Raw genomic sequence first — 15,140 nt, 5'->3', positions numbered from 1 at the left:
AAAAAGAAATAAAAAGACAAGAAAATAAATCTACACTACAAGCATGAATTTAAATCTAACTAATAAGCAATAATAAAGAAATTACTAAAAAGAAATAAAAGAGAAAAGAAATGCAAACCTTCAAATTGCTCTTCATCTCCATCCTCATCATTCCACAAAGAAGAGAAAGAACAAATTTAAAGAGGAAAAAAATTAATTGCAACTAAAGTTATAATTTTTGGAAGGCCTTCTCAATTAAGAGTAGCCCTCCTCTCCAAAAAGAGTTTACAAAATTTTCACACCTCTAACCCCTCACTCTCTACCCCTATTTATAGTAATCTTCAATGAATATGAGCTATTGGATTTGTCTTGAGCCCCAAGCAACAATCTCCACCTTTGAATTCTTCTCTAGCTCAATATACATGATTTATTTGATTTACACAAGAAAATCAGCAGCCCAGGTCCAAAAAAATCACAAGTGGATCCGGTCATTGATTTTCAAAAGAAAGCTTTAACAAGGTCCACATCCATTTGATTATTTGAGCACATTTACTTGTGAAAGTCCAAGTTGCAACACACTTCACAAACCGGCCCACTTTCAATCACATTTTCTTGTGAAAATCCGGCCCAATTGTAGCTTCCCATTTGATTTGCAATCTGCAGCAGATCCGGCCTTTTGATTCATTTTTGAAAATCAATTTTGAAGAGCAAAGTCCACAAGCAATTCAAGTCCGGTCCTTACTTTTGCATTAATTCCATGTCTGCAGCATTCATTCCAATTCGGCACAATCAAAGCTTCCCTTGATGATTTTCCACAATGAAAAAAATAACAAGTCCGGCCCATGCATCCAAGTCCATGAGAGCTTATTTGATGTGAAAATCCGGTTTTCATTTTCTTTTGAGCCTTCAAAAAGTCAAAAATTGCACTTAGGCTTCTTGAATCATTTCTTCATTAAATTATGGGATTTTTGTTGAGAGATGAGGGTTTTGAGATTTATTCTTCATTAACCTGCAATTAAGGATAAAAACAATTATTAGTAGTATATTTATTCATATAAAATAGATAATGAGGGTATAAAAATGTAATAAAATGTGATTATCATAAGTTTAATTTTATTGCAAATAAAAATATAATTCTTAAAGAATGCAATGAAAATTTAAAAATTAAAAATGCTAGTTTGCTTCATGAAAAACGTGATGCTATGTTAGAAGTAGATAAGTTAAAATTTATGATGAATAATCTTGTTTATCCTACTTCTAGTAGCAATGCTTGCTTGCACAATGATGAGTTGAATCAAATGAGAAAACGTATATCTACCTTAGATTCAACACTAAACACTTGTATTGCTAATAATAAAAAGCTTATGGGCCTATGTGCAAAGTTCAATGTTAATTCTTCTAAGAAACTTATTCACTATGCACATATGTATGACAAAATTCCAAAGTTCAATGTTAATTCTTCTAAGAAACTTATTCACTATGCACATATGTATGACAAAATTCACAAATGTTCTATTTGCGGTCTTAAAGGCCATTTAGCTCAATTTTGTCATAATGCACCAAAAATTGACAAACCTATTAATAATTGTGCATCCCATCAAGCTTCTTCATCTCATACACATGTACACATACATAGTGTAAATCATAAACATGCTCATGTGTACAAATGTGATTATTATGGTCGTTTTGGTCATTTTGCCATGTTTTGTTTCGATTTGAAAAGAAATTCTCGTTTACAAAATAATTACAAAGAAAAATCTATTTTTGCAAATGAACCACGTGCATTCCATTTCGGTCAACGCAAACCATTCCAACCTCTACATTGTACAAATTGTAATCGTATGGGTCATGTTTACAATTTTTGCTTTGATCGTATCGGTGCACAAAATACGCCCAAGCGGGTTCATAACCCTAGGGCCTCGGATTTAAATGATAGGGGTCATGTCCCAAATTTTAGTGGTACCAAAATGATTTGGGTGGGTCATGTCCCAAATTTTAGTGGTACCAAAATGATTTGGGTGCCAAAATGATTTTTATATCAATTTTTCATTTTTTGTTTTGTTTATTTTTTTATATAATTGGGTTTTGAGTTTAAACGATGAATTTTAGTTTTTATTAAGTTAAAATAAAATATTTTGGGAAAAATGTGTCCAGGCCCCAAAAGCAGAATGTTCATGTGACCCGCCCCCTTGTATTTTGCCCCATGTGATTCAGCCCCAAAAAGTACCATTTAATATTTTAAGGCCCCTCCACATCAGCAGTATAAAAAAAGAGATTGTATTTTGAAAAAAAAACCAAAATTACCCCTCCACTTATCTTCCCTAGACGTCTGGTCCACAAACTACATGGAAAGTCACGCCCATTAATGCAATCTGATGAAAAAAATAGAGGGAAATTTCCCGCCCTTTTTTGAACTCTATCATGAGCAATAACTCATGTTAGTTCTAAGTTATTTAATGTTAGTTCTAAGTTATTTAATGTTAGTTCTAACTTATTTTATGTTAGTTCTAATTTAGTTCTAATTCATGTTAGTTCTAATGTTAGTTCTAAGTTATTTAATGTTTGTTCTAACTTATTTTATGTTGTTCTATGTTAGTTCTAATTTAGTTCTGACTTATTTAATGTTAGTTCTACTTCCAGCTAGTGTTGGTTCTAATATAAGCGTTAGTTCTAGTGGCTATATTAGTTCTAGTTGAGCTCCTGTTAGGACTGACACGATACCTGTTAGAATTGATACTGGAGAAGCTAGAACTAACACATCATCAAGTAGAAGTAATATGACATTTAGACTTAACAATTACGCTGGAACTAACGACTTAAATAAATTAGAACTAACACGATACCAGTTAGAACTAACACTAGAGAATCTAGGATACCAGTTAGAACTAACACTAGATAAGCTAGAACTAACACATCATTAAATAGAACTAACATGGCATTTAGACCCAACAATTACGTAGAACTAATGACTTAAATAAATTACAACTAATACGATATCTGTTAGAACTAACACTAGAACTAACACATTAAATAAATTAAAACTAACACGAGCTGGTAAAAATTAGAACTAACCACATTAGTTCTAATTTATACAAAGTTAGTTCTATTTTATAACAAGTTAGTTCTAATTTTATACCATGTTAGTTCTAATTTTATGCCACGTTAGTTCTAATTTATGCCAAGTTAGTTCTAATTTATACAAGTTAGTTCTATTTTATAACAAGCTATCTCTAAATTATACAATGTTAATTCTATTCTGGAGCGTGTTAGTTCTAATCTATACCATGTTAGATCTATTCTGTAGCGTGTTAGTTCTAATCTGCACAGTGTTAGTTCTATTCTGTAGAGTGTTAGTTCTAATCTGCACAGTGTTAGTTCTATTCTGTAGAGTGTTAGTTCTAATCTGCACAGTGTTAGTTCTATTCTGTAGAGTGTTAGTTCTAATCTGCACAGTGTTAGTTCTATTCTGTAGAGTGTTAGTTCTAATCTGCACAGTGTTAGTTCTATTCTGTAGAGTGTTAGTTCTAATCTGCACAGTGTTAGTTCTATTCTGTAGAGTGTTAGTTCTAATCTGCACAGTGTTAGTTCTATTCTGTAGAGTGTTAGTTCTAATCTGCACAGTGTTAGTTCTATTCTGCACAGTGTTAGTTCTATTCTGTAGAGTGTTAGTTCTAATCTGCACAGTGTTAGTTCTATTCTGCACAGTGTTAGTTCTATTCTGTAGAGTGTTAGTTCTAATCTGCACAGTGTTAGTTCTATTCTGTAGAGTGTTAGTTCTAATCTGCACAGTGTTAGTTCTATTCTGCACAGTGTTAGTTCAAGTCTGTAGCGTGTGATGGCTTGTTAGTTCTATTTTATTACACGTTATATCTAATTTATACCACGTTATATCTAATTTATGTTAGTTCTAATTTAAACCACGTTATAAACCTAATTTATACCATGTTATATCTCATTTATACCAAGTTAGTTCTATTTTATAACAAGTTAGTTCTAAAATTTTAACCAAGTTTGTTCTAATTTATACCAAGTTAGTTCTATTTTATACCATGTTAGTTCTAATTTATACCAAGTTAGTTCTAATTTATATCAAGTTAGTTCTATTTTATAACAAGTTAGTTCTAATTTAAACCACATTAGTTCTAATTTATACCAAGTTAGTTCTAATTTATACCAAGTTAGTTCTAATTTATACCAAGTTAGTTCTAATTTATACCAAGTTAGTTCTAATTTATACCAAGTTAGTTCTAATTTATACCAAGTTAGTTCTAATTTATACCAAGTTAGTTCTATTTTATACAATGTTAGATCTAATTTATACAAAGTTAGTTCTATTTTATACCAAGTTTGTTCTCATTTTATACCAAGTTAGTTCTAATTTATACCAAGTTAGTTCTAATTTATACCAAGTTAGTTCTAATTTATACCAAGTTAGTTCTAATTTATACCAAGTTATTTCTGTTCTGTAGAGTGTTAGTTCTAATCTGCACAGTGTTAGTTCTATTCTGTAGAGTGTTAGTTCTATTCTGCACAGTGTTAGTTCTATTCTGTAGAGTGTTAGTTCTATTCTGCACAGTGTTAGTTCCGTTCTGTAGAGTGTTAGTTCTAATCTGCACAGTGTTAGTTCTATTCTGTAGAGTGTTAGTTCTAATCTGCACAGTGTTAGTTCTATTCTGTAGAGTGTTAGTTCTAATCTGCACAGTGTTAGTTCTATTCTGTAGAGTGTTAGTTCTAATCTGCACAGTGTTAGTTCTATTCTGTAGAGTGTTAGTTCTAATCTGCACAGTGTTAGTTCTATTCTGTAGAGTGTTAGTTCTAATCTGCACAGTGTTAGTTCTATTCTGTAGAGTGTTAGTTCTATTCTGCACAGTGTTAGTTCCGTTCTGTAGAGTGTTAGTTCTAATCTGCACAGTGTTAGTTCTATTCTGTAGAGTGTTAGTTCTATTCTGCACAGTGTTAGTTCCGTTCTGTAGAGTGTTAGTTCTAATCTGCACAGTGTTAGTTCTATTCTGTAGCGTGTTAGTTCTAATCTGCACAGTGTTAGTTCTATTCTGTAGCGTGTTAGTTCTAATGTACACCATGTTAGTTCTATTTTGTAGCGTGTTAGTTCTAATCTACACCATGTTAGTTCTGTCGCAGTTCATGTCAGTTCTAGTGTATACCACGTTGCTTCTAATTTATACCAAGTTAGTTGTAACTTATAGCAAGTTAGTTCTATTTTATACCACATTAAGCGTTATTTTATAACAAGTTAGTTCTAAATTATACCACGTTAGTTCTATTTTATACCATGTTATATCTAATTTATACAAAGTTTGTTCTATCTCATATAATAAGTTAGTTCTAATTTTAACCATATTAGTTCTAATTTATCCCAAGTCAGTTCTAATTATACCAAGTTAGTTCTATTTTATAACAAATTAGTTCTAATTTATACAAAGTTAGTTCTATTTTATAACAAATTAGTTCTAATTTATACCAAGTTAGTCCTATCTTATAACAAGTTAGTTCTAATTTTAACCACATTAGTTCTAATTTATCCCAAGTTAGTTCTAATTATACCAAGTTAGTTCTATTTTATAACAAATTAGTTCTAATTTATACAAAGTTAGTTCTATTTTATAACAAGTTAGCTCTAATTTATATCAAGTTAGTCCTATCTTATAACAAGTTAGTTCTAATTTTAACCACATTAGTTCTAATTTATCCCAAGTTAGTTCTAACTTATAGCAAGTTAGTTCTATTTTATAACAAGTTAGTTCTAATTTATACATGAGCTTCGATAGAACAAACATGAGCCAACTCTAGTTATTTATGCCATTTTTTTAAACTCTATCAATAGCTAACTCATGTTAGTTCTAACTTATTTCATGTTAGTTCTAACTTATTTTCATGTTAGTTCTAACTTATTTTATGTTAGTTCTAATGGCAAGTAAGAGCTAACTTTAAGTGGAACTAACATTAACACTTTGGCTACTTGGTCTAGTGGTAAAGCTTGGGAATTTGGAGAGGAGGTTAGGAGTTCAAGCCCATGCAACTACAATATATATTTAAAGGTCTTTGATTGGGCCTTGGGCCTTGGGGCTCTTGGGCTCTTTGTTAGTTCTAGCCATTAGAACTAACATTCCAGCCCTTAGAACTAACATTGAGTTCTTTGTTAGTTAGCCCAATGTTAGTTCTAGCCATTAGAACTAACATTCCAGCCCTTAGAACTAACATTGGGCTCTTTGTTAGTTCTAGCCATTAGAACTAACATTCCAGCCCTTAGAACTAACATTGGGCTCTTTGTTAGTTCTAGCCATTAGAACTAACATTCCAGCCCTTAGAACTAACATTGAGTTCTTTGTTAGTTAGCCCAATGTTAGTTCTAGCCATTAGAACTAACATTCCAGCCCTTAGAACTAACATTGAGTTCTTTGTTAGTTAGCCCAATGTTAGTTCTAGCCATTAGAACTAACATTCCAGCCCTCTTGGGCTCTTTGTTAGTTCTAGCCATTAGAACTAACATTCCAGCCCTTAGAACTAACATTGAGTTCTTTGTTAGTTAGCCCAATGTTAGTTCTAGCCATTAGAACTAACATTCCAGCCCTCTTGGGCTCTTTGTTAGTTCTAGCCATTAGAACTAACATTCCAGCCCTCTTGGGCTCTTTGTTAGTTCTAGCCATTAGAACTAACATTCCAGCCCTTAGAACTAACATTGGGCTCTTTGTTAGTTCTAGCCATTAGAACTAACATTCCAGCCCTTAGAACTAACATAACAGCCCTTAGAACTAACATTTATAGTTCTAATTTTCCTTGACCCCCCTTTCAAATTCACAGGTTCTTAGATTCTTTAGTCGACTTTTAATCACATTATCTTCAATTTTTAGCTAAATGTCGATATGTCTGAAGATTCAATGTGAGCTTTTGAATTTCTGCTGTTAATCTCTTATACAAAACTCTGTCAATCACCAAATCACACAAGAAAAAGGCATTAAAGAAAAACCCAAACTGTTGTTCAAGAATCCAAGGAGATCTCATTTCAATTAAATGAAAGAGAAAAACTACAAAAATCCAATATCGATTCCCTTCATAAATTTCAAGAAAACAAGAGCACTATCTTGATTAAGACATTGATTTGGGTAAAGATATTCCGTAACCTAGAAAGGGGAGAACAACGATGCATCAGACCAAAGCCCCAGGCTCCGTCAGCTCGTGGGTCCCCGGACCATGTTCCGTGTTTGTTGTTGAACCCGCGTTCACGAGCTGTTTCTAAGATGACTCCCCGACCTCCGACTCCATGACCACCGTCCTCGCCTTCACCTTCCACGACCTCCTCAGTCTGATCATTTTCAGCGGCCATGACGGAAGTGAGAGAGAAGGAGAAGCTGAGAGATAGAGTGGAGAGAGAGAGAGAGAGAGAGAGAGAGAGAGAGAGAGAGATGGGATGGGGTTAAAGGGATGGGCGCAGTTACCAAGCTCAATCAAATCAAAGGGTAAATTTGTAACTTTTGTTGGGTTTTTCTCAGGATCTGGTACTTTGGGGCCTTAACACAAATACAATGTGTATTTGGGGCTGAATCACATGGGGCAAAATACAAGGGGGCGGGTCACATGAACTTTCTGCTTTTGGGGCCTGGACACATTTTTCCCAAATATTTTTCATGTTTTTAATAGCTAAAAGACTTTATATGTATTTATATGCTTTATAAAACAGTTTTATTACATTTCTCTCAAAATCCAGGCTTTAAAAACTGACTATGCATTTTTCTTTCTCGCGGTCGACCGCCACGGTCGACCGTCAATGTTTTTGGACTTTGTCACGGTCAACTGCGACGGTCGACCGCAAAAGAATTTTTCAGTTTCGATTTTATTTCTTATCGGGTTTCGGTTTCAATTGTCAAATTTTTCTACACCCGATTTCATCACCACCATTGACTTCATTTCATATCAGATCCAGGCCGATGATTTCCTCTCTTCTCTTGATCCGACCCTTCTTCTTCCCCATTCGATAATTTTTCCCAAAAACTCCAGATTTCTCCTCGCGGTCGCCCGCAGCTAGCCTTCGTTCGACCGCGGATCACCTCACCTTCGATCTCCTTTGGGAATCTTGGGTAATCTCTCTCTCATCTGTTTATTTCGTTTCCATTCTCTGTTAGGGCTTTGCTATCTATTCTAGGGTTTTAAATTTTTGTCAGATTCCATTCAAACCCTAGTTGATCATTCTGTCACCATGCCCCCTAAGAAGAGATCTAGACCTGACATTGGCCACTCATCATCTTCTGCTGCCTCCTATTATGAGGATTTTTTACTTTTCAAACCCCTAGTTAAGAAATATAGGGAGCTTTGTAAGTTAAAAATCCTACCTACTAGATATATCAAATTTGATCAATTAGCCATGTATGACACTCATACGATTCTTCATAATGTTGGGTTGGCTAGGCTGTTAGATGTGGAACGTAAAGTTCCTTATTATCATTTTCTTGTTTATCTGTTTTATGCCAACTTATCTGTGTTATCCTCTGCTGATGGTCTTCAGACCATTAGTACATCTGTTAAAAATATTACCATTTTTTTTCTGCCAACGAACTTGCGGGGATTCTTAAAATCCCGACAGGTGATGTTGAGCTTATGTCTATTGAACATGATGATCCAGCTGTGAACTACCTCTTGTTTAAACCCGGTTGCACTTATCCGATGAACAATAATTCTCTTAATCCCAATGCCAAACTTATTGCTAGAATTATTGCTCAAAATCTGATTCCTAAAACCGGTAGTTTTGATCATTTTGCTCCTGACAAGATCAATACTGTATATGCCATTTTTGCCAAAACAAAAGTAGATTGGGCAAACGTTTTTCTCAAAAACATGGCATCTAAGCATTTCAAATTTTTACCCTTTGGCACCTTCATCACCCTTATCCTTCAACACTTCGGTGTTGATCTCACACATGAACCCAAAGTTGAACCCAAGAAGGACTTTTTTGATAGAGTCTCTCTCTCTCGTATGCAACTGTCAGACTCTTTATCTGATCCCACTGTTCCATCATCTTCCCGTTCTCAATCTAGAGCTTCCTCTTCCACTTCTGATATCTGTGCCCGTTTGGATCGCCTTGAGACTCAGGTCTCAACTATTCAGAGGGATGTTAGGACCATTCTTAGTTATCAGCGTCAGTCTCTCGGGATTCCGGATCCCTCTTCCAGTTCTGAGTCTGGTTCTGAGGAGGCCCTTGCTGATGGATCTGGTTCAGGCTCTGATGATGGATCTGCATCTGGCTCTGGCCATGCTTCTGATGGTGAAACAATTTTCATGCTTTGTTTTGTGATAATATGTTGCTAATGATGCGTTCTTTGGATTCTAAATGTGTATGGCTGTGTATAAATGATTATTGATTAGCTCCTATATATGCTCTTTAGATGTCATTTATGTAATTTGACAGGGGGAGCTTTTGGCCATATACTTGTTTTTTATCTGTGCTTATATGCAGGGGGAGCGTTGCTCCTATTTATATATTTCCCCCCCTTTTTGATGTTGTCAAAGGGGGAGAAAATCTAATGTGTGGTTTTTATATTTGTTTCATGATATATATGGTTTATTAGTTTAATTCGTATTGGATGTGGTTTATATGTTTAATTCATATTGTATGTGGTTTATCAGTATATATTTCATATCAATATATAAATTGTTTGCCATCATCAAAAAGGGGGAGATTGTTGACCCTATAGTTTTGATGATGATTTGTCAAACAATTTATCGCTAATATATTCTCTAGTTTTGTGTTTATGTTTCTCTTTACAGGTATTTCAACACACAACAATCAAGCGTTAAAGATTCAAGTTCTTATGTGTGGAGTTACCTAGGTATAAGAGTACTTTTTCTACATATATTGTATGTTTATATGTAAGCTCAATATATGTACACTTAACACGATTTTTGACGTTTTCTATCACATAAATGATTTTTCATCAAACGTTGTTACAATATCTTTTATCTCATGTTTACAGCTCATTCATACCTTATTATATACACATAATATATGCATGAGATATATTTACATGTTTATGAGCCATATCAAAATTTTCATATTCGTAAAATACAGGTTTTACGAACACTTTTCAAAAACAGTGTGTTTTTGCAAACGAAAATTATTTTTCCAAAAATTCCTTTTCTAACATGTTCATTTTATCATTTAGAAGCTTTCCCCAAACTTTTATTATTTTTGGAATTGATTTGCCATTTTTAAAGTATTTTCAAAACTGGCCAAAACAGGTTTTTCAGACTGTGTCAGTTTGCGGTCGACCGCCACGGTCGACCGTCATGTTCAATTTTCTTAGCATGGACTTTATATGCCCACGGTCAACCGTGATGGTCGACCGTGATCCAACCAGAGAGTTTCGCGGTCGACCGCCAGCCTTAAAACCCTATACTCAGGATTTCGACCGCGAGATTTCCCCCCCCCCCCGCCGATTTAATCATTGGTTTTTAACGGCTATTTTCACAATAGTTCTCTGGGGGCTTTTTAGTATTTTCAAGTTGGTTTTTGGTTGATATTTGAGAGGGTATAAATACCCCATTGCTGCTCTCTTTTACGAATTGAAGTTTTGTGTTTAACAAAATATTAAGAGTGTTTAAAAGAGCTGTTTAAGCTGATTTCATCAGTCTGTTTCAAAAGAAGTTTTTCTACAACAAGAAGTGACTTTCAAATCCTATTGGGATCATCATCTACTGTTCTTCTTGTTTGAGAAGTTTTCTAAACTCTTATATAGCTTACTATTCCATTTCATTAGCTATATTTATTGAGTTGTATTATTTTCATTCACTATTATCACACGCACATATTGAACTTAATATTTTCATACTATATAGTGTGGGTTGTGGGGGTGTGATTTAGTGAGTGTGAGCTTCATTGTGTTCTCATTTGTTATTGAGAACAAATCATTGTATTTGGGTGTGATTTAGTGAGTGTGAGCTTCATTGTGTTCTCATTTGTTATTGAGAACAAATCATTGTATTTATCTTTTATTGTGAGTATCACTTGTAATACACTTGTACACCGAGAGAAGTGTGAGGCGAGAGACGGGGTCGAATCTAATAGGAGTAACGTCGGTTGGCGAACCTAGGGAGAGGTTGCATCCGAGCACTTGAGGAGGAGGACACGGGCTAGGTTCCTAAACTTAGTGTGTAAAGTGTGATTGCATAGTGTTTGGTGTGTGAGAGTTTTCGGTAAACTTATAAACCGAGTGTGTAGAAGTTCCGGCTTCCAAACCGGATTGTGATAGTGGATATCTCCTCGAGGTGAGGAGCGGGGACATAGGTCGTGGTGACCGAACCTCATAAACATATCGTGTGTTTGTGTTTTGCTTGGCATATATATTATTTGTGCATTTTTCTTATTGTTCTTATTCATATCTATCTCATATCATTCTTGCAAGAACAAATTAATCAATATTATTTTAATTAGTTTTTAATCGGGATTAGATTAACATAAGACCCTAATCACCCACCTTTAGGGTCTAACAGAAAGAACCCTAGAGGGGGGGGGGGTGAATATGGTTTATGCTAATCTAATCCGATTTAAATGCCAATTAAAACTTATTAATAAATTATCCTAGCAAGTATGATATACAACAAGATATATGCAAGGATAAGTGATATGAACAAAGAGATATTTATCCTAGCAAAGTGGTATATGGTAAAATATATGCAATGATATATAAACTAACACAATGGTGAAATAATCATAAACAAGATAGTGGGCAATATAAACAATAAGCAATTGATAAAAGCGACATAATGATAAACATAAAAATAAATGTGCCAATGCAATCACAAACAAACGATATGTTCACGGGGTTCGGTCCCCACGACCTACGTCCCCGCTCCTCACCTTGAGGAGATCTCCACTATCACACTGGGTTTTCTACGCTTACCGGAAAAACATTTACACCTCACAATACAGTTTTCTAACTAACCAAAAACTTTACAATCCACACTCACAATGTAACAACACTAACTACCACCTCAAGTGTTGGTTTCTAGCCCGTATCTCCCTCAAGTGTTAGGAATTACAATCTCTCTCTAGGCATTACTACCTACCCCACTCCTCTTGGGACGACCCCGTCTCTCACCACATACTCCTCTTGGTGTACTAGTATATTAAAAAGTGAACCTCACAAATTAAGCACAAATACAAAGTATTTGTTCTCTACAATGGATGAGAACGGATTGTAAGCTCACTTTCTAAGTCACACAATCCCACAATCCAATTACACAATGTATAAAAATACAATAAGCTCAATGGTTGTATGTGTACAAAGAGATAAAATAAATCAAAACTAAACTCAATATAATTCTAGCTTAATAACAATGATAATCAAATATATAAAAGAGCTAGAAATAGAGTTTAGAAAACTTCTCAATGGATCAAGAGATAGAGGAAGAATAGTTGTAAAAGAGCTAGAAATAGAGTTTAGAAAACTTCTCAATGGATCAAGAGATAGAGGAAGAATAGTTGACTGCTCAAACTCCAATAGATGATCTCCTCAAAGCTCTTTTAGAATTGATTTCACAAACTCAAACACACAAATGCTTAAAAGCTTTTTAAACACACTTAAACAAATCTTAAACCATTGTTTAAAACTCTTTAAACCTGTTTAAAATATTTTCTTAGTTGATTCATAAGTGAAATGGTATGGGGTATATATAGGATAAAGAAACAAAGCCCAAAAACCAAGAAAACCCAAAGAAAAAGACCAAAAATCCCAAAACAGTACAATCTAGAAAACTAGCCGTTACTGTGCAACGGTACTGTACGTTGCATAGTAACGGTCGACCGCCGAGCCCACCTCGGTCGACCGCACTGTTCACAGCAACAAAAAAGAATTTCCAGAAATTTGGCGGTCGACCGTACTATTCACCGCGGTCGACCGGTACTGTAGCAAAACATGCATAGGCAGTTTCTAGATTTTGACAGTTCTGGAATTTTGTGTATCTGATTTTGTAAAATCAATTAAAAATAGTAAACCAAGTCCAAAAATCATGAAACATTGAGAAAAGGTTCTAGACATGTAGATGAACATGTTAGAAAAAGAATTTCTGAAAAATCACTTCCCAGTTGAGATAAATAATTGTTTGAACATAGATAAACAGTTTCTGAAAAGCTGCTGAAAACTCGTTTTTGTAAATTCAATTGAAAATAACAAAACAACTCCAAAATTAGTAAAACTTGGTGAAATGTTTGTATATATGAAATTAGATGTTTTGACATAAACACAACTTTGAAATATTTTTAAACGTTCTTATAGACTTAATAAAAGATGTATATCGTGATTGTTAAGTCCATAAACAAGAATATAATATTTTGACGAAGATACACATGTTTTGCAATATATCCAAAACCATAAACATGATTTCAAAACTTGATATTCATGAAATCATAACAAGCACATATAAACATGAAACAATAAGTATTTTCCAATTATATTCATTTGTTTCATATTTAAACTTGAAAACTATAAAACCAAAACACACACACACACACACACACACACACACACACACACACACACACACACACACACACACATATATATATAGAAACCAAAACTTGTATGTGTATCTATATGATTGAGCTTAAAGTATCTAACACACATAATATAAAACATAAGCTATTTACCCAAGCAATCTTGATCTTCAATATAGCTTGACTTGGTAAACATACCGATGAAGCTTGAACTTGAATTGTATTGCTTCACTCCACTATTCCGCCAACCTCCATTTTATATGATCGTTATGGCGCAATCCATCCATCCTCCAACATGTTGTTTATCTACAATTGATACAAAAATACAAACACTAGACAAACAACATTAGAAGTAAATTGTTTGTAAATCATCATCAAAACAAGAAGGCAAACAAATAACATCTTTGCTATCGAGAGTAACGATCAGTCGAAGAACACCATGCATTGATGGGTGGTGAGGGCCCATATTAACTATCATCGAAGAACACCATGCATTGATGGGTGGTGAGGGCCCATATTAACTATCATGAGATCTTTTCTTGTAGCCGATACAATCATATCTTTTCTTCCTTAATTCATTATTCCATGAATTTCTCAAACGAGGTTCATCACAATGAAAAATCCTTCCTTAATTCATTATTCCATGAATTTCTCAAACGAGGTTCATCACAATGAAAAATCTAATAACTACTATTAACAAATAACTAATAACAAATAACTAAAGAAAAAAAAATTAAAACCAATCTTCAAATTAATGAGTTTTTGACTCCCGAATACCCAATTGACCAATTAATTTCTTATAACGTACTCTATTTTTCTTTGACAAATAATTCAGCAACCGTTGACGTTTTCCCAGAATTTTTTGTAGACCCCTTTGCGATAAAAAAATCTCTTTTATGTAATTCCAAATGTGAAGTAAGTCTCCATATCTTATCAGTGAAACTGAATACTTGAAATTCAATGGATCAGAAGTTTTTCTCTTTTTCTTGTCGAATAGCTGAGATAAATGAATTTTTGACGATAAAAAAATATTTTTTTTCTTTTCCGTGGATTTTACCGAATCAGGAAAAATAATAATAATTATTATACCAGTTATTTCCAGTTAGTTTAATCTATAGCTAGTCCACAAAAATTCTTGATTTCTTGATATATATATATATATATATATAATTTGTTTTTCTCATAGTTGTACATTCAAATGGAAAAATAACTTTCCAAAACTATGTAGTGAAAATTTTGGTTGCAGTCGCCGCGTGACCTAAAACACTGAACTTAAAGTAAGATTCGGCTTACTCCAATGCAAATTCAGATCCCAAAAACCAACTTAGTTCTCGAACATTAGCTTTGAATGTATTGACGTGCACCAACCAGATCTTGATCAAGTTTAGGCACTAAGCGACCTCCTCGGTCCGTCTTAGAGCGAACTATCACCTCTCTACCCTGGCACATTATAATTTTCTGATGAAAATTTAAAGTTAGTGGACATTTTCTGATAACCCCTTTTAAACCCTAACGTTAGTGGGCTTTTATGATAATTTGAAAGATAAGGGGGTTATTTGGCAATCGCCCAAAGTTAAGGGGGTTTTCTGATAGTTAGACTAGCAGATCTCCATCTGGGCTCACGGTGCCCTAATTACGACTCGGTGCCCCCATTTTCGCG

Source organism: Asparagus officinalis, chromosome 2 (assembly GCF_001876935.1).
Source record: "Asparagus officinalis chromosome 2, Aspof.V1, whole genome shotgun sequence".
NCBI lineage: Eukaryota > Viridiplantae > Streptophyta > Magnoliopsida > Asparagales > Asparagaceae > Asparagus > Asparagus officinalis.
Note: the sequence above shows the minus strand (reverse complement) of the source record.